This window comes from Bubalus bubalis, chromosome 19 (assembly GCF_019923935.1).
Source record: "Bubalus bubalis isolate 160015118507 breed Murrah chromosome 19, NDDB_SH_1, whole genome shotgun sequence".
In the NCBI taxonomy this organism is placed as follows: domain Eukaryota; kingdom Metazoa; phylum Chordata; class Mammalia; order Artiodactyla; family Bovidae; genus Bubalus; species Bubalus bubalis.
In genome coordinates, this window is record NC_059175.1 from 51,568,402 (window position 1) to 51,596,297 (window position 27,896).

Here is a 27,896-nt window from a genome sequence, read left to right on the forward strand (position 1 = left end):
AGAAATTATAATCTTCTTTTTAAATCCAGGTATAGAATAGCACTTAATTCTTAATGTATACTAAGGCTTTGATAAACTTCATCTGTTATTTATTTTCTATGTACAACAAGAGACAGAGTAGAGTGGTCAAATATCTTGGGTAGATTTTATAGCCTGTTTTAATTCATGTGAATCAATGTATTCTCAGCATTTTAATGGAAAAACCCTTATGTCTAAGACTCCATGCTTGGTACTTTGGTGGTATGACACACATCCTGTTTTTTTGTGATGGTGAGAGATACAAAAAATAAACGGTCATCTACCTTTATGGAGGTGGAAGGGATTGATTCCAGGACCTCCTCTGGATGCTAAAGTCCATGAACACTTAATTCCCATTTTTGGCTCTCCCGAGGTTCAGAACAGGTGACTCAACCCTTCTTTGCCCTCAACAAAGCCCACAATCCAGAGCTGAATTCCCTGATGTAAAACAGTGTATATTGATGGCCCTCTGTAATTGCATTAGAGTTCTCACAAGGGACTATTAAAATGTAAAGAAAGAGAATGCCATGGGCAAAAGTAATAGGATCAGACTTCAGAAAGATTGCTGAACTTGGTCTTTAAGGACAAGAGTTGGTGATGGACAGGAAAGCCTGGGGTTGCAAAGAGTCACAGAAGACTGAGTGACTGAACTCAACTGGATGCATGTATAAGGGTTAGTGGGGAAGGGGTGCATGTAAATATAGTACACGCTATTGTGCTAAGTCACTTCAGTCATGTCCAGCTCTTTGCAACCCTATGGACTGTAGCCTGCTGGACTCCTCTATCTGGGGGATTCTCCAGCAAGAATACTGGAGTGGGCTGCCATGCCTCCTCCAGGTGATCTTCCCGATCCAGAGATTGAATCCATGTCTCATGTTTTCTGCATGGCCAGACTGGTTCAGTGCCCCCAGAGAAATCAGGAAAAAAAAAAAAAAAAAGGCAGTACATTGCCCGACAAATAAGCATTTAGAGAAAAAACCCTAAGAGGGAAGGCATCTGTCTATCAGTACAGACTTGACACAGGTATTGTTCAGTCACTCAGACCAAACCTTTGTGATCCCATGGACTGCAGCACGCCAGTTCTCCCTGTTCTTCACCATCTCCTGGACTTTGCTCAAACTCATGTCCAGTGAGTCGGTAATGCCATCCAACCATCTCATTCTCTGTTATTTCCTTCCCCTCCTGCCTTCAGTCTTTCAGCATTAGGGTCTTTTCCAATGAGTCAGTTCTTTACATCAGGCTGACAAAGTATTGGAGTTTCAGAATCAGCATCAGTCCTTCCAGTAAATATTCAGGGTTGATTTCCTTTAGGATTGACTGGTTTGATCCCCTTGCTGCCCAAGCGTCTCTCAAGAGTCTTCTCCAGCACCACACTTTGAAGGCATCAATTCTTTGGCTCTCAGGCTTGCTTATTGTCCAGCTCTCACATCTGTACACGACTACCAGAGAAACCATAGTTTTGACTATATGGACCTTTTTTGGCAAAGTAATATCTCTGCTTTTTAATATGCCATCTAGGTTTGTTATAGATTTTCTTCCAAGGAGCAAATGTATTTTAATTTCATGGCTGCAGTCACCATTCACAGTGATCTTGGAGCCCAAACAAATGAAGTCTATTACTGTTTCCATTGTTTTCCCATCTATTTACCATAAAGTGATGGGGCCAGATGCCCCATGACCTTAGCTTTTTGAATGTTGAGATTTAAGCCAGATTTTCACTCTCCTCCTTCATCTTCATCAGGAGGATCTTTAGTTTTTCTTTGCTTTCTGCCATAAGAGTGGTGTCATCTGAATATCTGAGGTTATTGATATTTCTCCCTGCAACCTTGATTTCAGCTGGCTTCAAATCTTCACTCTGATCTTAATGATGGTTAGATAGCATAACTGACTTAATGGACTTGAGTTTGAGCAAACTTTGGGAGACAGAGAGATAGTGATGGATGCAAGAGCCTGGAGTACTACAGTCCATGTGACTGCAAAGGGTTGAACATGACAGTGACTGAAAAACAGTTGATCATAATTATGGAATTGAGCAGGTTTTTAACTTAATATATTTCCTTTGCACAATGATGATGTAACACTGCTTACCTTGTGAATCTATTATGACAAATTTAATCAAACTATAAAATCAAGGTGATTAAATAGTCTGACACATATTAATTGCTATTAATTATCATAGGCATTTCATGGAGCACCTTAGGCGAGATTTGCTAGTGAAAATGTTGAACTCCTAAGCTAAAGGATTTGATACTTCATCAAAAGGGAACACATGTAAACCTGTGGCGGATTCATTTTGATATTTGGCAAATCTAATACAGTTATGTAAAGTTTAAAAATAAAATAAAATTTAAAAAAAAAAAATAAATAAAATAAAATAAAAATAAAACCTAAAAAAAAAAAAAAAAAGTGCCTATAAAATGAAATTTGGGGTTTCAAATAAATGCCTTAAATGGGACACATTGTTTGCTAACCTAAACAAGGAAGTACACTGAGGCAAGCACAAATGACCAGAAATTGAGTTTTTTCAGGAATAGCAGCAGAATTTAAATTCTCACAGCACATAGTATTGCCAGCTACACTCGAATCTGTTGATGTTTAGGGGCAGTCCAGATTTATGCACAAGGAGGGGAAGATACAGAAATTCAACCAGAGCCCAAGCAGTAAGTTGATTGGCTTGAGGATGAGGAAGGACTATCAGCAGATGCTCTTTGTCCAATAGATGAATCTCAGTCTTCTGTAAATTAGACATTATAGAAAATCAGTCTCTCAGATCTTAAGTTCCAGTCTTATGAAAGTACATGCATGAGATTTTTCATTTCATGTCCCATGGTCCCATTTTAGACTGACATCCTTTTCCAAGTTGAAAAACTCAGACTTTCAAAAGCTAGATTTGTACGCACAAACAATGGTGATATAACCTTGATGGGATAACGGGGATGCTGATTCTGTAGTTTTTGTCCAAGACTATTAATGCAGATTTTTTGGACACTTTTTTGGTGATTCTTACCCACCATGAGAATGGAAAACCACTGTGTCCTGTGAAGAGGGAAACCTCTCGACCTAAACTCCCTGTAATTCCATTCTGGGTTGACTGTTTCAGGAAAAATACCATCTTCCTCAAACTATGTATTGTGAGAATTACCAACGTAGGAGACAGAGACATGAAGTGAGGAGATGCTGTTGGAGAAATGGCACCAATAGACTTAGTACATTCAGGGTTGCCACAAATCTTCAGTTTGTAAAAAGCACACTATCTGTGAAGTGCAATAAAGCAAAGCAGGGTAAAAAGAAGTATGCTTGTATAGACCTTATATGTTGATTAACTCTAGTTTTAAAAATAATAGTATTGCTGATTGCATTTCATATATAACTCAGTATCTGGCACATGGTGGATACTTAAGCCGCGTATGTTGTTACACGGAGAAGTGTAAAAATTATGTGTTATTAGCTGCAAAGCATCTGGCATAAACTTGTAAATCAAACACATATGTAACCAAAGTAAACTTTTAAAAAGCACACTTTCTAATTTATGTTTCATGAAAATGTTTATACATGTAGGCGAAAATAGAGTGTTAAAAAAAATTAGCTAAACTTGTCTAAGTGCTGTGTAATCTACCTTTAATTCTACAATTCAAAGAAATTTAATTATAGTCACCCTTATATAATATTAACAAAATGTTATTTAATAATTAAGTCAAGGCAAAAAATCTTTGTGGAGTTTGTATCATATGAAGGAATAAATAAAGTGTCGTTTCTATGTTCAAGGCCCTTAGGCCATAGATGGTATCCAAAATTTTATAACACACCAAAGATAAATAGAGACACAAATTATACACATATAGATGTTTATATACTCATATAAATAAATGTATTTATTGGATTATCAAATCATATATACCATTATTCATTTCTTAATCTATCATCATACATGAGAGTGAAAGTCAAAGTTGCTCAGTCCTGTCCGACTCTTTGCGACCCCATGGACTATACAGTCCATGGAATTCTCTAGGTCATGCTACTGGCTTGGGTAGCCTTTCAGTTCTGCATGGGATCTCCCCAACCTAGGGATCAAACCCAGGCCTCCCACATTGCAAGCGGATTCTTTACCAGCTGAGCCAGAGGGAAGACCCATTATCATACATAGCATAATAGAATTTAATATTCCATGTTTGGTATTTTCCTATTTTCCTATCAGCACTTAGATTTGCTACTCTATAGGAAATAACCACTTCTGTTTTGCTTCTAATTGACACACTTCATAACTATTCACAAGGAGAAACATTTGGGTTATAAAATGATATGGAATTCATTATCATCATCATTTTATAATTTTAAGCAATCTTTGCTTCAACATTGCTAAAACCATTTTTAGAATTATGCTTTATGATGGAAGTCTTCAATGTTTTGAAAATTCCCTACTGGCTGAAAACAACTGAATCAACCTAGAAACATTTATATTACCTCAGGGCCTCTCCTCTCAGCCTCAATTCTAACCACCTAGAGGTTTATGATTTTGAAATGGCACTTTATTCAATTCAGATACTCTGATCTGTTTTTTTCTTTTCTTATTGACTGTTTAAAGATGTGTTTGTTTAGTGCCTTGCAACTGCTGTTTTGGTAGGTAATTGTGAGAGAAAACATTCATACAACATAAAGATAATATTCTGACTTTGTAGAGATTATATTATTAATATATTTTCAGTAAAACCACATATTTTAATGTCTTTTCTTGTAAAAAGGATGCTTTTGCAGCAAAATTTCAACACCTATATTAAGTGTGCATGCGTGCATGCACTCAGTTGTGTCCAAATCTTTGCGACCCCATGGACTGTAGCCCGGGAGGCTCCTTAATCCATGGGATTCTCCAGGCAAGAATACTGCAATGGGTTGCTCTTTCCTATACCAGGGGATCTTACCAACCCAGGGATTGAACCGATGTCTCCTGCATTACAAGCAGATTTTTTTTTTTACTACTGAGCCATCGGGGAAGCCCCAGGCAGATAAACAGAATAAAATTTAAAGCTTGTGTCTCTGAAGTATTGGGTTGGCAAAAAAGTTCTTTTGAGTTTTTCGGTAACATTGCATGAAAACCTGGAGGAACATTTTTGCCAATCCAATGCTTTTTTGGAGAAGGAAATGGCAACCCACTCCAGTCTTCTTGCCTGGAGAATCCCATGGACAGAGGAGCCTGGGGGACTACAATTCATGGGACTCGGCTTGGACAATTCAAAGACTCGGACATGACTGAGCCACTGAACTACCACCACCACCACTACCAACGCTTTCTTGGTCATTCAGTGGATCTGGCTACACACAGATGGAATCTCAGTTTGGACAGTGCCATCATCTTGTGACAGAATAATTTATTTAAGAACCATTTTCCCCAGTATGGCCTGTTTCTCATAGGTTTTGTATATCCTAAGGATGCTCCCAGTTTCCACTTCTCCATGTGTCAACAGTTCTTGAGCAAACATTTTACATGATATTTCATTTTATTGAGACTGTGTTGGAATAAAGATGGAGAAGGGCCAGCCAATTAGAAGATACTTGTAATTACCCAGGGACTTTCCGTGTGGTTCAAGAATCTGCCTGCTAATGCAAGAGACACAGAAGATGCAGGTTTGATCCCTGGGTTAGGAAGAGCCCATGGAGAAGGAAAAGGAAACCAACTCCAGTATTCTTGCCTGGAAAATCCCATGGACAGAGGAGACTGGTGGGCACAGTCCATGGTAGTCACAAAGAGTCAGACGTGACTGAGCACAGTACAATGATTATCCAGATAAGATATGGTTAAAAAAAAAAAAACAAAAACTGTTTTAAAACACTAGATTTGTATTTAGTAGAACTTATTGATGACCTCTGTGCTAAGCACAGTTCTAGGTTTTAGGGATGCTCGTGTTAAATACAAACAGGAAAAAAAAAAATGGCATTGGCAGAGTGTGTGGTTTCTAGTAGATATTTATATACAAAACATGAATCAAGTGAGTTATGCAACATATTAGGAGATGATGAACGCTAGAGGGTAGAGAAATGAGGAGAAGCTTGTAATATTCAAAACTCTGATCAAGGAGAGTGACATTAGGAAGAAGTAAGAGGCGAGAGCAAGATAGACTCATTTGGAAAGAAAGTTGGCTGAAATGGCTGATGGACTCAGAGGAGAGGTGGTGAGAGATTAGTTCAGGGAATTGGGATTGGAGAGTCAGATTATTCTGAGCTCTGTATCCTCTAATTCAAAGGATTTTAAATTAAACCTGAGTGAGAATCACTGAAGTCTTGTTTGAGGACTTGAAAGGCTGGCACTTATATGGTTAATTATATGTTAAAAAATTACAAAAAAATACAAAAAAATTGACAAGGTTTTGGAAATCATTGAAGAGTGACCCTGAAAACCTATGTAGGCAAGATATCTTATTAACAGTGTAAAGAAAAAAAAAGCTTAGACTTCTTTTTTTTTTTTTTATTTATTTATTTATTTTTTTAATTTTATTTTATTTTTAAACTTTACATAACTGTATTAGATTTGCCAAATATCAAAATGAATCCGCCACAGGTATACATGTGTTCCCCTTGTTTAATGCTTTATGAAATAGCAAAATGCAAAATATCTTGTTTCGTCAAGAAAGTACTTAATCTTCCTCCTATGGTGAAAAGCAAAAATATCTGGAAACTATATGGCAATAAAGTAAAATGCAATTCTTTCTCAGCAAATACCACTTTAAAAGTAATTGAAAATATTGCTGCAACTTTAAAGGGAAGAGCATTAGAACAAAATAGACTGTGTGGGAAGTTTGCTACACAGCAGATAAGAGAACAGATATTTCTAAGATGACTCAGCCTAAGTTAGTTACTGGATTCTCCTTCAATAATAAAACAAAATGAAGGGCCACTTTTTCTATAAGGCACTAAAAGAAAGATATATCATATGTGTGTGTGTATATATATATATATATATATATATATATATATATATATAAGCTCTACAGTAAATGACTTTTCAATAAAACTGTATTTTAGAAGAAAATTGTATACAGTGAACCACTGATGAAATGCCTACATGGTATGAATGTTTAAAAGGAAAGATACATTAAACACATATTGCATGGAATAAAAAATTATGACTTTCCTACTTAGTGCCAGAGACTGTCTATGCATTTTGAGTTGATATAAACAGATATAAATGGCTTTTTATTTAACAAAAGTCATGCTTTGGATAATCTCCTTTATTTAGCAGACATTAAATCCAAGTTTAACAAGGAACTCCTTTACGTTAACTGATGGATTTTACTTATTAGGCCATGCTTTATAACATGTAAAAATAATAGGTCTCTGGCCATGCCCTGAGGGTCAGTAATTATGACTCCATAGGACAAATTGAGGGATAGTATAATACAGCTAAGGTTACCCTATGGAACATTCTATATTCTCTGAGACACAACTGAAAACAGTAAAGATTTTGTGCTAAAAATGTAAAGGTATGTTTTAGACATGTAGTTAAAGATAATGTGTGACTACTTTTGAATGTTTTTAAAATCAGTTTCAAATCATGAAGAGGCTAAGAGGATCTAGTTCCTTTGCTAACTTTCAAACATAATAAAGTTACTATCCACACACATGTAAATAAATACACATCGGAAGTGAAGTGAAGTTGCTCAGTTGTGTCCGACTCTTTGTGACCCCATGGACTGTAGCCTACCAGGCTCCTTAGCCCATGGAATTTTCCAGGCAAGAATACTGGAGTGGGCTGCCATTTCCTTCTCCAGAGGATCTTCCCAACCCAGGGATTGAACCCGGGTCTCCTGCGTTGCGGGCAGACGCTTTACCGTCTGAGCCAGCAGGGAAGTAACACATTGAAATGGTCATTCAAAATCCCCCTTTCAAGATAGTATTACATGAGCTATCCCAATATCTTATTTTTAACATTTTATCAGCAAACATGATTTTTTAAACTGTTATAATCTGAGCTTGACTTGCTTCCTTTGTTTCTTCCTCCTCCCTTTTTACTTTCCTTCCCATTCTCTTGCCTTTGTTCATTCCCTATCTGTCTTCTGGATTTGTTGGTGTATCATCCAGAATTAAAAAAAAAAAAAAAAAAAAATCTAAAAAGATCTAATGGAAGGGACACATAGTTTTCCAGGGCAGGAGCCCACAGTGTCCACCTTTACCTGGCAAAGCAATAAAGCTATTTTTTTTTTCTACTTCACCCGTAAAAATAAATAAAAAAATAAAAGATTCAATGGAAATTGTTGCAAAGAGTGGTAGGCTGAATTAAACTTACCTTTTCTCCTGCTCCAAAAAAGAAAACATGTGTGCCTGCTCAGTCATCTCCAACTCTTTGCGACCCCATGGGCTAAAGCCCTAGAGGCTCCACTGTCCATGGAATTTTCCAGGCAAGAATACTGGAGTGGGTTGCCATTTCCTCCTCCAGGAGATCTTCCCAACCCAAGGATCAAACCTGTGCCTCCTGTACTGGGAGACAGATTCTTTACCACTGAACCACTGGGGAAGCCTGCAAAAGAAAACCACCACCCCTGAAACCAGTTAATATGCTTACTTTAAATGCTAAAAAGGTCTTGGAAGATGTGATGAAGGTAGGGATCATGAGTTAGGTGGTTATCCTGCATGATCACCGTTGTCCCAATGTAGTCACAAGAGTTTGTGGAAGAGGTAGGTAAGAGGATCAAATCAGAGAGAAGGAGACCTGATTACAGAAGAGCTTAGTTAGATTAAGGAGGGAAGACACAGGACACAGAAGGCAGATGGTCTCTGGAAGCTGGAAAAGGCAAGGAAACATTCTCTCCTAAACCCTCCATTAGAAGCTCAGTACTTCAAAACTTTAATTTTAGGACATCTGACCTCCAGAAGGATTGCATGACACATATGTATTGTTTTAAACTATAAATTTGTGGTAATATTATAGCAGTAACTAAAAATGAATGCCCCATCACCTCATGGCAAATAGATGGGGAAGCAATGGAAATAGTGACAGACTTTATTTTTGGTGCTCCAAAATCACTGCAGATGGTGACTGCAGCCACAAAATTAAAAGACAATTGCTCCTTGGAAGAAAAGCTATGACCAACCTAGACAGCTTATTAAAACATAGAGACATTACTTTCCTGACAAAGGTCCGTCTAGTCTAGTCAAAGCTATGGTTTTTCCAGTAGTCATGTATGGATGTGAGATTTGGACTATAATGAAAGCTGAGCACCAAAGAACTGATGCTTTTGAACTGTGGTGTTAGAGAAGACTCCTGAGAGTCCCTTGGACTGCAAGGATATCCAACCAGTCCATCCTAAAGGAAATCAATCCTGAATATTCATTGGAAGGACTGATGCTGAAGCTGAAACTTCAATACTTTGAACACCTGACGTGAAGTACTGACTCATTGAAAAAGACCCTGATGCTGGGAAAAATTGAAGGCAGGGGGAGAAGGGGAAGACAGAGGATTAGATGGTTGGATGGCATCACTGACTCAATGAACATGAGTTTGAGTAAGCTCTGGGAGTTGGTGATGGACAGGGAAGCCTGGTGTGCTGCAGTTCATGGCATCGCAAAGAGTTGGACAGGACTGAGCCATTGAACTGAATTAAAAAACAAATGCAGAGAGTGACTTTTGCAAATGTATGAAAGTTTGAGAATTTAGTAGTAGCAAGACATGTTGAGAAATTCAGTAGAGCTAGAGCATTTGATACATGCAGAAAAATAACAAGTAATTAGGTGTAATTTGTACCTTTCTTTTTGGATTTGGCTAAGCACCGCTGCTTTGGGCTCACGTACACAATTTTCACAACTTATTTTATTTAACTGTGTACTTTTCTGTCTCTGATTTTCTGTAAACACAGTGTGGATGCAGATCAGTGCTGTTTTGCTCACTGTTTTATCCCCAGCATCTGGCACAAGGCATCAATTAAGATCACTTTAATGACAGAGATGACTTGTAATTAATTTGATGTTGGAGTGCAGTCAAAATATTTACAATTTATGTCAGAGGCACAAAGATGTGTGTTCTTTCCTATAACATATCTTTCCTCAGTGATAGTGAATCCATTAGATCTTGCAATGAAAAGTTTCTTTGCGATTTATTGTTCTTGTTGTTCAGTCTCTTAGTCGTTTCTGATTCTTTGCAGCCCCATAGACTGCAGCATGCTAGACTCCCCTGTCTTTTACTGTCTCCCAGAATTTGCTCAAATTCATGTCCATTGAGTTGGTGAAAGAAAGTGAAAGCGTTAGTCATTCAGTCATGTCTAAACCTTTGCAACCCCATGGACTGCAGCCCACCAGTCTCCTCTGCCTATGGGATTCTTCAGGCAAGAACACTGGAGTAGGTTGCCATTTCCAGGAGATCTTCAGGAGGTCTTCCTGATCCAGATATCAAACCCAGGTCTCCTGTATTGCAGGTAGATTCTTTACCATCTGAGCCTCCTGGGAACCCCTGGTGAGTAGGTAATGCTATCTAACCATTTCATCCTTTATCATCCCTTTCTCTTCCTCCCCTCAGTCTTTCCTAGCATCAGGGTTCTTCCAATGAGTTGGCTGGCCATCAGGTGGCCAAAGTATTGGAGCTTCAGCTTCAGTATCAGTCCTTCCAATGACTTCAGTGACTGTGAATACATTCAGTTCAGTTCAGTTCAGTCACTCAGTTGTGTCTGACTCTTTGTGACCTCATGAATTACAGCACACCAGGCCTCCCTGTCCTTGACCAACTCCTGGAGTTCACCCAAACTCATGTGAATCGAGTCAGTGATGCCTTCCAGCCATCTCATTCTCTGTCGTCCCCTTCTCCTCCTGCCCCCAATCCCTCCCAGCATCAGAGTCTTTTCCAATGAGTCAACTCTTCCCATGAGGTGGCCAAAGGATTGGAGTTTCAGCCTCAGCATCAGTCCTTCCAATGAACATCCAGGACTGGTCTCCTTTAGGATGGACTTGTTGGATCTCTTTGCACTCCAAGGGACTCACAGGAGTCTTCTCCAGCACTACAGTTCAAAAGCATCAATTTTTCGGCACTCAGCCTTCTTCACAGTCTAACTCTCACATCCACACATGACCACTGGAACACCATAGCCTTGACTAGATGGACCTTTGTTGGCAAAGTCATATCTCTGCTTTTTAATATGCGATGAAAATTTCTTCAATATACTTAATTTTAAAAAGTCAAAGTTACAGTGCTGTACAGCAAAGTGAATTAGTTATGTGTATACATATATCCCCTTCCTCTTGCCCAACTATACACTAATAAAAATAAAATGAAATGAAAACATAAAATGAATAAACACATTGTTTATGTGAAATATTTTACTAAAGTGAAAAGTCTACAGTATGATGCCTGCTAAGATTTTCCTTAGCACGTCATTATTTTTTCTTCAAAAAAATAAAAAGACAAAATTATAAATTACCCAACATTTTATGGTTTCTTACTTCTCAGGAGTCCTTCTCTTGTGATCCACCTTCCAAAATGGCACTGGAGATTCTGGATTTTCTCATAGCACTAAAATGTCACACTGTTTCACATTGTCCCAAAGCTCTCTGTGATCACAGCAGAAGAGTTTGGCTCAGACAATAGGGAGTTTGTTTTCTCCTCCCACCTAAGGTCTAATGGTTTTCTTGTGGTGACTCTCTGGCTGCCATGAGTATGACTCTGCTTCTATGTGCTGTGCTGTGCTAAGTTGCTTCAGTCATGTCTGACTCTTTGCGACCCTAGGGGCTGTAGCCCACTGGCCTCCTTGGTCCATGGGGTTTTCCAGGCAAGAGTATTGGAGTAGGTGGCCATTTCCTACTCCACTGCTTCTATACCCTCCTTGTTTGTCCATACAGCTATTACTCATTCTTCTCCTTCTATTCAGCAGCCTCCACTTGATCATTTTTGCCTCCTGGGGGCACACTGGAAAGAACTATTGTGTATAGTCTGAGGAGAAGCAGGAGAACTACCTCAGACCCCACTATGTACATACTTTCCTCAGCAGCTGCATTCTTACACTCAGGTATCACGTTAGACTTAATATTAGGGCAATGGCAGGATTCTCCGAGACACACAGAGCCTTGCAGCACTGCAGGGACAAAAAAGAAACATAAGACTCCTAGTCTCACAGCCAAGTACTTTTCAATCTAATTCTTGTCTAGATCCAAGACAAGATTCATATCTAAGCACTTGTCGTTTCTTTTCTAATTCGCCTCTCATCTTTTACAAAAAAGCATGATGCCCATTTACCTCTTCTCTCCCAATGTAACATTCTGTAATGTTCTATAATTTTCTAGTTGCCTTATAGACTTTTTTCAGCAATGACAAAACAAAAGAAATATCAACATCAAAATTCATTGATTTAAGACAACCAGGTTTGAATCTTAAGATATAAAAATTCCACATTCAGAATTATGATAAATCCGTTTCCTCTCTCCTCCAGGCAAAATGATCATAAAGAGCATTTGTTTTTAGCTTGTTCTCACCTGGAATTTTATTACAGAAATATCTTGATATTCATAGAAAAGAAAGCCTCATTATCAGCCAGTTCTGCCCTCTTTCTAAAGCAGGGAGCACCTTCACTTTATGGCTAAAGAAGCCTTAAATCAGGTAGGATCTAGAAATCATCTGGAACAACAACAACAACAACAAAAAGTCTTGATTGAAAATCTTCTACTATATACACTTTATTTTGAGTGTGGTTGAAAGTCATTGAAGGCTATTGAGCCAGGGAGTGATGCAGTCACAACTGCTGGTTTGAAAGTCACTATCAGTGGTTTGCTTTATTGACTATGCCAAAGCCTTTGACTGTGTGGATCACAACAAACTGTGGAAAATTCTTCAAGAGATGGGAATACCAGACCACCTGACCTGCCTCTTGAGAAATCTGTATGCAGTTCAGGAAGTAACAGTTAGAACTGGACATGGAACAACAGCTGCTGCTGCTGCTGCTGCTGCTAAGTCACTTCAGTTGTATTTGATTCTGTGCGACCCCATGGACAGCAGGCTCCTCTGTCCACGGAATTCTCTAGGCAAGAGTAGTGGAGTGGGTACCCATTGTCTTGTCCAAACAGACTGATTCCAAATAGGAAAAGGAGTATGTCAAGGCTGCATATTGTCACTCTGCTTATTTAAATTATATGCAGAGTACATCATGAGAAACGCTGGGCTGGAGGAAGCACAAGCTGGAATCAAGATTGCTGGGAGAAATATCAATAACCTCAGATATGCAGATGACACCACCCTTATGGCAGAAAGTGAAGAATTAAAGAGCCTCTTGATGAGAGTGAAAGAGGGGAGTGAAAAAGTTTGCTTAAAGCTCAACATTCAGAAAACTAAGATCATGGCATCTGGTCCCATCACTTCATGGAAATAGATGGGGAAACAGTGGACATAGTGGCTGACTTTATTTTTCTGGGCTCCAAAATCACTGCAGATAGTGATTGCAGCCATGAAATTAAAAGACGCTTACTCCTTGGAAGGAAAGTTATGACCAACCTCGACAGCATATTGAAAAGCAGAGACATTACTTTGCCAACAAAGGTCCATGTAGTCAAAGCTACGGTTTCTCCATAGTCATGTATGGATTTGAGAGTTGGACTATAAAGAAAACTGAGTGCCAAAGAACTCATGCTTTTGAACTATGGTGTTGGAGAAGACTCTTGAGAGTCCCTTGGATAGCAACGAGATCCAACCAGTCCATCCTAAAGGAGATCAGTCCTGGGTATTCATTGGAAGGACTGATGTTGAAGCTGAAACTCCAATACTTTGGCCCCCTGATGTGAAGAGTTGTCATTGGAAAGACCCTGATGCTGGGAAAGATTGAGGGCAGGAGGAGAAGGGGACAACAGAGGATGAGATGGTTGAATGACATCACTGACACAATGGACATGGGTTTGGGTGAACTCTGGGAGTTGGTGATGGACAGTGAGGCCTGGCGTGGTGTGGTTCATGGGGTTGCAAAGAGTCGAACATGACTGAGCGACTGAACTGAACTGTGACTTCTTGGATGTGGCAAGAAACAGAAGTGTCCTGGGCTTTACGTCATTTCTTGAAATAGAAAGTGGAGAAGGAAGAGCATATTCTAAGAAAGCTATCATCATCCAGTAGTCTTTCGAGATGCAGATTACCAATATGGGTATGGAAATCCTGATGTAGATTCAGAAATTGAAGTTCAAGCAGGAGATAAGAAACCTTAGAAAATGTAAACAAATGGAGAAAACAATTTAAATTTAAAGGAAAAATCCATAGGACAAACTGAGCTTTTATCAATTCTCTCTCTCTCTTTTTTTAATAGCATAAACACTAGTTCCTAAGTGGAAGAAGTCAGTGACGTAGACATGTTAGACATAAATTCTCTGCATATTGTAAAATAAATTATCATTTTATATGTGCCCAGGTCATTATGGGAACACTTATTTGTTCTTTGTATATATTTATTTTCCTTTGGATAATTATCATAGCTTTTCTATTCTCCACTGCATGTGTCTCCCTTCACTTTTCTCTTAAAAGTCCTAAGGGTCTATAATACAGGCTAGAGTAATTGTCATGTTAAAAAGTATTACAATTAAAAAGTATTACCCCCTCCCCCACCGCTTACTACCTTTACACTCATATACATTTCAGATTTGCTGATGAGGCTAGAAGTTATAAACTGTAAGGAAATTTGCGTGAAGGTTTTTTGTCTTGTTTTATCACTTTTTGTGTATGTAACCTGGACTTTATGTAATTACACTGGCTATCAAATCCAACATAAGAGACAATTTAAGGCCTTTTTGGAGAAACACGTCTAAAAGTCTTGAAAAATGGACAAGTTTATTAAAAGTATTTGTACTTATTAATTACTGAACATTCATTAAGATGAATATATATGAAAGCAAGTGAGTGAAGTCAGTCAGTCATGTCTGATTCTTTTCGACCCCATGGACTGTAGCCTACCAGACTCCTCCATCTATGGGATTTTCCAGGCAAGAATACTAGACTGAGTTGCCATTTCCTTCTCCAGGAGATCTTCCTGATCCAGGAATTGAACCCTGGTCTCCCTCATTGTAGGCAGACGCTTTAGCGTCTGAGCCACCAGAGAAGTCCCACATTTTAAATATAGAGAAATTTGGCACAGGATTACTTCTTAATTTGATTCATACATTGAAAACCAAAAAGGGGATAGAAGGTAACTTCTTAGTTTTTAATATTTGTGGCATTAACTTTAACACTGAGCATGCTTGATCATTGTATATTGCAATTAATTTTAGTGTTAGTCAGTCAATTGGGTCTGATCCTTTGTGACCCCGTGAACTGTAGCCCATCAGGCTCCTCTGTCCATGGAATTCTCCAGGCAAGATTACTGGAGTGGATTGCCATTTCCTTCTTTAGGGTTCTTCCTGACCCTGAGATCGAACCCAGATCTCCTGCATTATAGGCAGATTCTTTACTGTCTGACCCACCAGGGAAGCTATATTGTAATTGGAAAAAGGAACATTATTATTCATTTCCCTGTAATACAATCAGTATAATTTCTGATAATACTTTAAATGAGTAATTTATAATAAGAATCAATGGGGGAAAAAAAAACAAGAAGCAGATCACATATACCTTACTAATGAAAAAAATGGAAGGACATTTTATACTTTAGCTTTAGAGGAAGCATAATTTGATGACATTTGTATGCTCCTTCTATTTAGGACTTTGTCATGAAAATTGCCCTTATTTCCTTTGCACATTAAATGTTCTTTCAGAAAAAGAAACAAAAAAACCATAAAATATTCCTGGATAAGTTGCCAGGTGCTGTTAAAATAAATCCTTTCTGCCTTGCAATTTGTACATCTTTCTCTCACATGGCATTATTTATATTATTGATGCATCCATTCATTTTCAGTTGTAGGTTTCCTGTCTTTGTAAATTCTTTAGATGATCCTCTTTGTAATTATCCTTATGCTGAGCACTTTCATTGTTACTTGAAGAAAGTTTTATAAATTACATTATGCATACACAACAGCCTTGTGTTCTGTGTCTGCTCTGTGTCTGAGGCCTCATCTGAATGTTGAAAAGAGGATCAAGAAATGACCAGCAGCCAATTTATCTCCATATCTGTTCTCTCTGAAGGTGATATCAGAGAATCTTTTCTATCATGTTTAATAACCTCCCTGGAACAACCTCATTGCTTAGGGTCACATTCATCCCTGTCTAATTTGCCTTAAATATTGTGAATTAATCACCCAAAATAGTACACGGATATCATTGACATTTGCAGATCCACCATATCTGGAATAATGAGCTTCATGTGTGTATTATCCTCTCAGTTTAGCAGAGATTTTGTTCTATAACTTTTATAATCCGTTGAAATGCTCCCAGTTTAAAAAATCACAGGACTTGCAATTTATTGACCAATCTCACATATTTATTCAATGTCTATTAAATTTCTATTTTTATCCTATTTGAAGTTAAAAAAAAATACTTAGTTTGTGGTTCTGTGAGGCCCAGAATTCATCTCTTGGTATCTTTACAGTTCAGGTTACTATAGCTCTAACATCTTTTATCCAGGATACTCCAGAAGGAAGCTCATTGTTGACTCACTCTCCTGGATGCTCAGGACATAAGCATGTAGAGACTTTAAAATGTGTTCCTTACCTTCTTTGAATATCTAATGAAAAACTAAAATAAAGAATAATTAAAACAAAGGAGGCTGTCCTGACTAACCTAATTCCATTATTTCAGCCATAATATTTTAGATTGGAAGTGATATTGACAAAATTGTGCTGAATATTATCTTAGGTATTCCAGCAGAAGATTGATTCTGCTAGGTATCATTAACAGAAGATAGAGGGAAAGAAGTCTTTCTTAGTGGAATATATCTCAAAGACTGTGGTACATACTCAAAAAAATATTTTTTAAAAATATTTTAAGAGTTTTAGATTCTTTAAAATGCTTAAATATATTAGGCTTTCTTGGTAAATGTGGCTCAAATGGTAAAGAATCTGCTTGCCAATGCAAGAGACCCAAATTCAACTCCTGAATTGAGAAAATCCCCCGGAGAAGGGACTCTCCAGTATTTTTGCCTGGAGAGTTTTTGTAACACATACATTAAGACATGTATGTGTGTGTATGTGTGTGTGTGTGTATATATATATACACATTATATATACATTAATGTATATATATAATACATTATCAAGAGATAATTATCAAGAGATGTATGTGTATACGTGTATGTGTATATACATACATATATATATATATATATCCAGTTTGTTACAAATGGTAGGATTTCCTTCTTTCTCACAGATGTATAACTCTATATTGGATCCATGTATACCACATCTTCTTCACCCATTCATTCACTGACAGACACATAGAAATTTAATATATTGGATATGACAAATAATGCTGCGATAAACATAGAAGAGCAGATATCTCCTCAAGATTACTATTTTATTTCCTTTGGATATATGCTCATAAGTATATATGCATTTTTAAACCATAATTCAGGATTTATTCATCTTAGTGTTTCTCAGAAGACCTGGAATAGTATTTAGAAATAGGAGATGGCCAATAAAGGTTGATAGAATTAATTAATGATATATAGGTTAGTCTCAATTTATGCTAAGATTTCTTCAAAAAAGAATTTTAAGCAATTAAAAGTAATTAACAAGGGGCAAAGTAAAATGAATAAGAAATTGTTAATGAAAGCAAGAAAATAAAAGAATGTGGATACCAAATTAGATCAAGAAATAAATGATCAAAGTGAATTCCAGAGGTTATTATAGTTATTAGTGATAATTAAGTACTAAAACATATATATATATATATCTCATTATGATATAGTTTGTCTATCAGGCAAGGATTCAGGGCAGGGTGGCATGGATAGGGATGGGGGAAGACTGGAGGTTTGACTGATGCAGAGTATTCAAGATAGTTCCAAGCAGAATTAGGCTGGTAAGAAGATGATTGAATCAAAACCAGAAGCTTTTGAAAATGTTTTCTATTGGTTGTAGTTTTTTCAGCTTTTTTTTGTACACACATAAAGCAGACACACTAACTCATTGACACATACATGTATACACATCTTAGTAAGCATTCATTATAAGTGGTCTCATAAGTAGTATACCTCTTGATACCCAGAGTAAGCCTCTTAGATAAATACAAGTTAGAAATGGCAGAGAAAAGCTGAAATCTCTCAATATATTCTTGCATCTATCAACTTAATAGACAAAGAAACATGCAATAAAATAGCATACTTTAAGATGCACCAAAATAATAGATATTTTGTATCATTATATGAATTGTAATTTGCTACTTTATGAGCATAAACTAGTAAATTCTGCTTTTCCCAGGTGGTGCAGTGGTAAAGAATCTGCCTCCCAATGCAGGAGACCCAAGACATGAGCATTCAGTCTCTGGGTTGGAAAGATCCCCTGGAGTAGGAAATGGCAACCTGCTCCAGTGTTCCTGCCTGAAAAATTCCATGGACAGAGACCCTTGTGGACTACAGTCCGTGGGTCACAAAGAGTTGGACATGATTGAGTGAGCCCACATACTTTATGAGCATAAAATAATCTACACTTTATAAAATATATTTGTACACATTCAATTGCCACCTGAATAACATGTGCAAGTAAAAGAAACAAGAAAATAATTCACTTTGGGTAATCTGGTGTTAAAAGGAAAATTTAAAACCCTTTTAGGGGAACAAATGACTTAAGACACCAGAAAAGGTAAACAGGCAGATAATAGCTACAAATAAATCAAGTGATCTAATATTCACTGGTCTCCAGGAGTCACACCAGGGTATATAATTAGTAATTTGCAAAAAAAGAAACAAGAAATTTTCACTCGCTGAGGAAATTCTGATTATATTCAAACACATTCAGATGTGATGAAGTATAATCATTTGGATCATAAGGGACAAAACAAATATCTATAATTTTTTTCTCATAAGGAAACAAGCTTAACTATAGTTATTAAATCCGTGGGTTATTGTACCAGAGAGAGTATTGTCAGATGATTAGTTCTAGAAGTTCTAGTACATTTGTCACCAAGAGTCCACTTAATAGTGAGGGACTTGGTGTCTTATCCGCATGATAAACTGACATATCACAGTTGACCTTGGAATATGCTTGATAAATCTAATCAGCCTTAATATATGAGAAGTTTGTAGATTCAAAAAAGACAGAATACTAGCACTCAAAACATATCAGAAACCTTTAAAATACTATTATGAGAAAAAAGAATACATTTTTAAAAACTATTGGCAATAATTGATCTGTGATTTTTAAAAATTACTTAGATAAACTTCTAAGGTAATAAAACATAATGAACTGAAGCCACAGGCCTGATCCTTCAAAGCAGACAGAATCAAAGAGAAGTTAAAATATTATGCATGATCAATTTATCAGAATTTGAGAATAAGGAGGACAAAGATAAATGGAAGAAGTATAACATGCAACACAGCTGACCTTCAAAGAATAACCAAAAATAGAACTGTTTGTAGGCAGATAACCAAAGGAAGATCAAATATATTATTTAAAAAATTTCATGCTGCTTTGTGGCAAAACTCTTCTACTGCTCTAAACTTTCATTTTTTATTTGGCTTATATATTAATGCTTTGTGTCATGATAATGTTATAGTGGTAGTAGTAATAAAAGAGTGAAGGAAAAATTTGTCTTATCTAGGTCAGCTTGGGGCAGATAAAGAAGGACAGAAAGTGAGTATAACTACCTAGCTCTACTGGGATATATACAATTGTTTCAAAATATATATTATAAATACATGGCTGCATTTTCCCATGATAAAAAGTATCGCTTTTCTGCAATGCTCTATGTCAACGAATGGCACAGCTCTCGTCCTGTGTCAAAAGTTATGTTAGACTCTTCCCTTTTCCTTATGTGCATATCCAAAAGTCATACTTCTACATTTATATTTCCTCACATTTTGTTATATTTATGCTTCACTTCCCTGGTGGCTCAGATGATAAAGTGTCTGCCTGCAATGCAGGAGACCCAGGTTTGATCCCTGGGTTGGGAAGATCCTCTGGAGAAGGAAATGGCAACCCATTCCAGTACCCTTGCGTGGAAAATGCCATGGATGGAGAAGCCTGGTAGGCTACAGTCCACGGGGTCGCAAAGAGTCAGACACGACTGAGCGACTTCACTTCACTTTACTTCACTCCTCTTAAATATTCCAGTTCTAATGAAATATTTTGTCGTATATGCATGGAATAATGAGATGAACTGACAAGACTGTTTTCACGTAGTCTTTTCAGATTCTTCCTGCACACTATGGCCAAATGATTGCTCCCAAATGGAACAACATCCAACATCCTCTTTGGCTTAGAACCTTCTAGGAATCAACCACTTACAACTGTACCCTTTATACTCCACTAGGGTATACTACTAGTAAAATGGGAAATGTTTATCCAGACAAAAGTTTTCATTTCTCTTTGGATTTTAGAATTAATTTAAATGATAAGTTTTCAGGTTTTGATTGTCACATTTTACATCATATGAATGATCAGTCAGTAAAAATGTAGAAATGGAGCAAATTCTTATGCATGGAACCCCTTATTTTCTCACTTGCTGCTGTCACAATTAATATCATGTGGATTTGTGCTTTTAGGGACTTTGTGGAAATATGCTCTGGACTAGAGTATAAATTTAGTTACTTAGAATGACACAAAAGACCCTAATCTTGCCTTTGGCTAAAAATCCAATTATATCTCCCTTTACTCATAACCTTATAATTTATGTTTTATTAATGAAAAATGTTTTTAATTCTCTGCAAAAAAAATGCTATCTCATAAACTCTTGACTTCTTCTTCTGCCGCTTTTGTCTTACTAGACTAGCTCAATACTAATTAAACTTTCTGCAAGGAAATGTTTGATATCTGCCCAGTCATGGTGATCATGAGCTACATATGGCTATTGATTGAGCCCATGGAGAGTGGATGATTATCTCCTGGACTGAGATTTGAATTGTTTTTAAATGATTACTTAATATAAATTAAAATAGTCCCATATGGCTGGTGTTCTTAGTAGGCAGTGCACTTCAAGTTGTTTCATTTTGCTGCTTTTGGTGATAAACTTTTCCTGACCACCTCCACCAGCTTCCACGTTGGAGATGACCTTTCTTTCTTCTCTTTTCTCTTTCTTCAGTGTGTCTGAGCACTTCCTTCAGCATTTGTTTTAAACCTTCAGCCTCTGTCATTACTGTTTTTTTTTCAATTGAAATTCTTCCCACTTTTGAAAAAGGTTTTACTCCTCAGCCTTCTTAAGCCTTAGGTGCTTCAGATTTTGGCTCAATGAAAATGGAGCTCCTATTTTGCCCAGAATCTGCTGACTTTGACTTTGGAGGGAGTAGTCAGGGGTGGGGTGCAAATATGGCCAGTGCTGCACACCTGTTCAGTGGTCACAAGGGCTAATTTCCTTACTTGTGAATGTGAGAGAAGTATTTTAACTTCTACTCTCAAAGCCACCCCAATAACAACAAACTATTTTTCCTATACAATGTGCCCAAGTTTCATCTTGACATTCTTATTTTTAAAAACACCCTGGAATTATTATGATTTGTAGCACTTGATGCTTCAGTAGCTTAACACTCTTTATATGAGTCAGTTCATTTATTCTAGAAGCTCTGTCTTAGCATAGAGGAGAGCTGGCACATTTTGGTGTTTCAATTCCTTGTTGAAAGAAGGATGTGTGAACAATAGACCCAGTGCTTAAGAGGGAGGGTCTCTAAGTTCCTTCCATTAGAAATAAATGCAATTCTACTCTATAAAGAAATGCAATTTGATGCAAAATAGTGATTGGAATTGAAGTCAAATGGCAACCAAGTTTCTGGAGGCAAAATAAAAGGATATTTAATTCCTAAACCCATGGTGAAAATAAGAAAATATATGTGACCATGATAATAATTTATGGGCTGAAAGCAAAGAGAGAAAAATAGTTTCTAAATGGTTATTTAACATCATACACAAATGACACTTTGCAATATTTGAAATATCAGTTTTTATTTGTTTTCTTGTTTATTGTTTTCTTTGAAAAAGTATTAGAATAAGCACCATGAAGGCATTTTTTTCTTTTTAGTGTCTGTATAACCTAGGCTTATAATACTATTTTACCCTATAAATGAAGAGTAAGTTTTCATCTTCTGTTAAGAAAAATATTAATATTTTTTATGAGTGAGTACCTCCTAGAACTAAGTGATTTAAAAAAAAAAAAACACTCAAACTTGACTAACTTATAACAATTAGCAGAACTGACAGAAGTATAGGCTTCAGGGTATATTTTAATCTAAAGGTAGATTTCTTGATGTTAAAAATAAATCATACAAATACAACAAATTTAAAGATATTGTATTTTGATACATACAGGGGGAAAAACTATGCTTGAATATGATGAAACTGAAGAAAATGGAATAAAATTACATAGAAGAAAACCATTGTACAATGGCTCAGTAACTGCACTTTAGCTCCAATGGCAAAAATGGAAATATTCTTAATGCGGAAAGAAAATTGAAGGTGGGGAAAGAAAATTGAAGGCAGGATCTATGTTCAAATACCTGTGAACTGAAGGTATATAAAAGGACTGAAGCAAAATAAATGCTTTTTCAATGACTTTTGGGCTCTCCAGGTGGCACTAGTGGTAAAGAACCTGCTTGCTAATGTAGGAGACATAAGAGGCACGTTTGATCCCTGGGTTGGGAATATCTCCTGGAGGAGGGCATGGCAACCCACTCCAGTGTTCTTGCCTGGATAATCCCAGGGACAGAGGAGCCTGGCGGGCTACAGTCCATGGGTCGCAGAGGGAGCCTGAGAAACGGCTACCACATCCAAGGAAGGCAGCAGGTGCGCAAATTACCCACTCCTGACCCGGGGAGGTAGTGATAAAAATAAGAGCCAACTACAACTGAAGTGAGTTAGTATGCACACAAAATGACTTTTAAGCCAGCAAAAGAAATAATGATTGAGAACTAGATTTAGAGCCAGAAAACAGGAGTTCTTTCCCAAATGTGCTGTCAAATGGTGGCATGATCTGGGTTAATCACTCTATTATACTTCTTTATAATAAAACAACTTACTTGCCTCTTTTAAAAATATCAGTGATTCACTGTATTGGTGTGCTGTTTTGTTTTGGTTCACTCTCCTGAGAAGTGACAAAGTGGGAAGTCACTTTACTGTTATGAAAACTTGCTCAGCTTCTGACCAGAAGCTCTGAATTTCAACTTCACTTCTGCTACTATATGACCTTAAAAGTTTTTTAATCATTTCCAAAGTTTCCTTTCATTTAGAATTTTAATCGCTATCTTTCTCACACTTAACATCAGTAATGCATAGGCAACAATCTGAAACAGAAGCACAGAGTTTGTGTAACATCTTCTGATAAAACTTTACTCTTGGTAGTAGAACATTCAAAGAAATAAGTAACGCAGAACACTGATATGCACACTATTCAATGATCCATAAAATTATTTTGCTGCTTCATTGTCTTATGAAGGCAACACATCACAAAGTATTTAGTAAAAGGAATCTGATATTGAGCAATTTCAGCTCTTCCAAAGGGTATATATTTTCCAAGAATATCCTTACGATGGTGGTCATTTACTTCATCAAACTCTACTGGACCTTAGTCAGGAATTTATAGCAGCTGAAAACTGCAATGTTCTGATATTGCTTGTTATCTGAAAGCTTCATGTCTATTCACTAGAGTTTCAGAAGATTAAGTCTTAATGATATGAATTTTATTAAGTTCTTAAAAGGATATGAAATTTTGAAGAGTAATTTCAGTGTCAACTTAATTACTCTTTCAAATCTCATGCATTACCAGGCAATTAAATTTAATTTTTAAAGATCTGTTTCCTTGGTCAATTTATATGTAATATAAGTTTTTATTCTAAATTAAATTTAAAGTTGAGTCTTATTTTTAAACAAAACTGTTAAGAAATAGTTTATTCTGAGAGTAAACAAACTAGAAAATGAAATATATTTTCTTAGCATTTCTACCTGACATATTTACTGTAAAATGAAGAAACTGTATGCATATTTATTGAAGATAGAAAAACTGTTTTTGTTTTATCTTTTACTCCATAAAATATTATGATGGTCATATATCTTTGCCTAGTCTTAAAATAAGAGTATAACCATAGAATATCATTCCTATAATTTTCTGGGCATCTTTATAACCTCATTTTTAAATTCTATCTGCTCAAGTGGTCAATACCATTGAAAAATACAGCAATTACTAGTGTGTCATTAATTATTACTTGCTGTCTTAAGAATGGAAACTATGAACCTGAAGGTTCTCGGCTTAGGTTAAAAACTTTAGGGACTGATTTAGTCTGCTGTCTTACAAAATAAACTGCTATACTGGTAAAAGATACTAGAAAAAAAGTTAGTAGTGAAAGAGTAGGCTAAGCCAGCTTCATGACTATTAAATACACATTGACCAATATAAAAGGTAGACAAAATCTTTGAATTGTATGTATATGCATATGGATATGTGTATGTACACACACACAGATCAGATTTTTCAATATTTATAATTGCATTCTTGTATTGATTTTCATTTCATGAAACTGGAGCCATCATGTTGGCAACTTCCAAGCAATAGTGTAGAAGACACAAAAATGCGTCTCAGCAGTGCTGTTAGAAATTTTCAGGGTTAATTGTTATGTAATAGTTCAGTTTTTGACCCTTTGATCACATGCCACTCCTCAACTCAGAATGGGAAATGTATGTTTTATTATAATTGGCCTTTATGTCAATTAAAAATCAGGATTGCCATATGGAGGAAAAGGCCATGGAAAAGACAGCTAGCAGACTCTGCATGGAATCTTATATTGTTATTTAAATTTGCCATTTTTTTACAGTCATTTCAACAATTTGTGAGATAACCTTTACATGATATTAGGGGGCTGTAAAAGGGCTTGCCTCTCTTGGCTTTGCACTTTTTAAAATTTATTTTTCTTCTATAACTTTTACTCATCATGTTGCCTGCTTTCTTGTGATAGTTCATGTGTCTGACCTCAAAGATAAGAGGAATATTAAATAAGTGCTCTTGATTATTCAGGTGGAAGATAAATATTAAAGGTAGATGTGTTATAAGAAATTAATTCTCTGAATGGAGATGAAAATTTTTGACCAGTTCTTTGCTGATGTGATAAGTGTTTATTCTGCATATTTTAATTTAAGTTGTAAAGAAACCAGAGGTAAATAAAAGAGGATTATATTGCAAAAGGAGAATATGCATGGCTTCCTTTCAGTGATCACTTTGTCTGTAGAGTGGGACATTTGGAATTAAAAAGAGATGGTCAATGGATCTCAGAGATCCTTCAGATAATTTTATTGCTCATTTTCTCAATTTACATACTATGACAGGCAGATCCAGAGGTTCTATTTTCCTTTAGCAGACTCAATGTCTTAATTTTGCGAAAACTCACATTATTGATCATTTTCTAGTCTTAAATATCAAAATTTTCTCTTTGGTAAGAAAATCATTATTTTCATGTGTCCTTTTCATAAATGTTTCCTTGTCTTAAAAAAATAGATTAGCAATATCAAAGAAGAAAGCAATTCCATTAAATTATGGAATAGCATAAAAAGGGAGTATTACCTTGTCAGTTTCAGCATTGTATATGCATTTCTAGGAGCTTTAGAATTTTTTTCTGTTTCAGTTATGTTTCCTTTATTGCACTTTTTTACACTAGAGCACATTGCAGGGTTAACAGTTTTTAAAGTGACTCATAATTTTGTGCCCATCCCTGCCATATTATTACAGTCTGCATTCTGTTTAAGGTTTAATTTTAAAAATAATTGCCTCTTATTAAAATACCCCACATTACATTATTGCTGGTCATGCAGAAAATTACTTTGCTGCAGGAAACAAAACCATCCAATATAATCTTTTCTCCTTATAACAGAGGAGATAATTGGATTAATCATAAGTCAAAATCTTGGAAGTAGAATACTTTGTTAGCTAAACTGAGCCATGCTTGTCATTTAGAGATGATAGATGATCACTTCTGTGATGCTACATAATCAATGGCAACTAATCACCATAAGAATGAATATTTTAATAATATTAAAATACATTAATTAGCCATTGAATATGAGGAGAAGCTGGTTTAGCCCCATGAGGAACTAGTGCCTTGTTAAAGACATCATCATATAACCATGCCCACTAAGGTAAATTTCTCCTCAGCTCACTTGATACTATTTTGTAAATTTTAAGACACCTAATACAGTAGAAAAAGGTCTTATATGGTGAATCTTTTAATGGTTAAATCTACTGCATGGCTTTGGGTATAACATTAGATCCTCATACTGCCCAGGGGCTTGATTCCTCAGTAGTTCTCTTCCTACTCAGTAGGGTTCATTATTTTAAAATTTATATTTCCAGAGCAAGTTTCTTTATTCATTTTCAGGAATGCAATTTAAAAAATGAGAATTTAACAAGGAGTTTGGGAATCTTTAGGCATGTGTTTTTATCATGAAATTTTGGATATAAGAGTAACTTCCTTTCATAGATTGTGAAATGACAGTCTAAAACGGTGGAGCAGAAGGATGTGCACTCTTCTTCTCTTGAAAGAACTCCAAAAGTGCAGCTCACTTCTGAACAACCATCAACAGGACAATGTTGGATCCCACCAAAAAAAGATAACCCATGTCCAAGGGCAAAGGAAAAGCCCCAACAAATGATAGGAAGGGTGGAAATTGCATTTAGAATCAAACCCCGTATCCACGTCAGAGATGCTTGGAGGGCTCAAACAAAACCTTTTGTAGACCAGGACCCAGAGACACCACAGAGACTGTACCAGACCATACTTTCAGTGTTTGAGTGTCTCCTGCAGAGGCACAGGTCAGCAACGTCCTGCTGCAGTGACAGGGGTTCTGGCTGCAGCAGACTTGCAAGGCACTGCCTGTGTCATAAGTCCTTTTGGAGGAGTTCACTATTAGCCCCATCATAAAGTCACCAAATGAGCAGACTACCCACAAACTTGAGAATAATTATATCAAAGAAGTTATTGCACTGTGACAAAAGTTCTAGGACCCTCAGTACATTTCCCATCATGGGGATCCAGGAAAGGGACTGAGAACCCCCAGAGAATTTGACTTTGGAGGCCAGTGGGATTTGATTACAGATCCTCCACAGGACTGGGGAAACATACTCTTTGAGGGCACAAACAACGCATTGTGTGCACCAGGGCCCAGGAGAAATGAGAAGTGACCCCACAAGAGACTTGCCCAAGTGGTCAGGAGTCTCTGGAGGAGGCCTGGGTCGACAGTGGCCTATCATGGAATCAGAGGCCCTGAATACAGCAGTGCTGGCATAAGTCCTTTTGAAGGAGGTTGCCATTACTGCCATCACCCCTACCATAGATAGGCCTCAGGCCAAAAAACCAAAGAAACACAGCCCAACCCATCAACAGAAAATTAAATTAAAAATTTACTGAGCATAGCCCCGCCCATCAAAACCAACTCAGATTCTCCCACAGCCAATCTCTCTCATCAAGAAGCTTCTATAAGCCTCTTTTTATCCATAAGAAAGCAGACAGAATAACTAACCAAAGTGATCACAAGGATCACAGCTTTGTCTAACTCAATGAAACTATGAACCATGCCATGTAGGGTCACCAAGATGGACTGTTCATGGTAGAGAGTTTGATCAAAAAGTGGTCCACTGGAGAAGGAAATGGCAAACCATTTCAGCATCTTGCCTTGAGAACCCCATGAACAGAATGAAAAGGCAAAAAGATAAGATACTGAAAGATGAATTCCCCAGGTCAGTAGGTGCCCTATATGCTACTAGAGAAGAGAGGAGAAATTACTCCAGAAAGAATGAAGAGACCAAATCAAAGAGAAAAAAAATGCCCAGTTGTGGATGTGACTGGTGATGGAAGTAAAGTCTGATGCTGTCAAGAACAATATTGCAT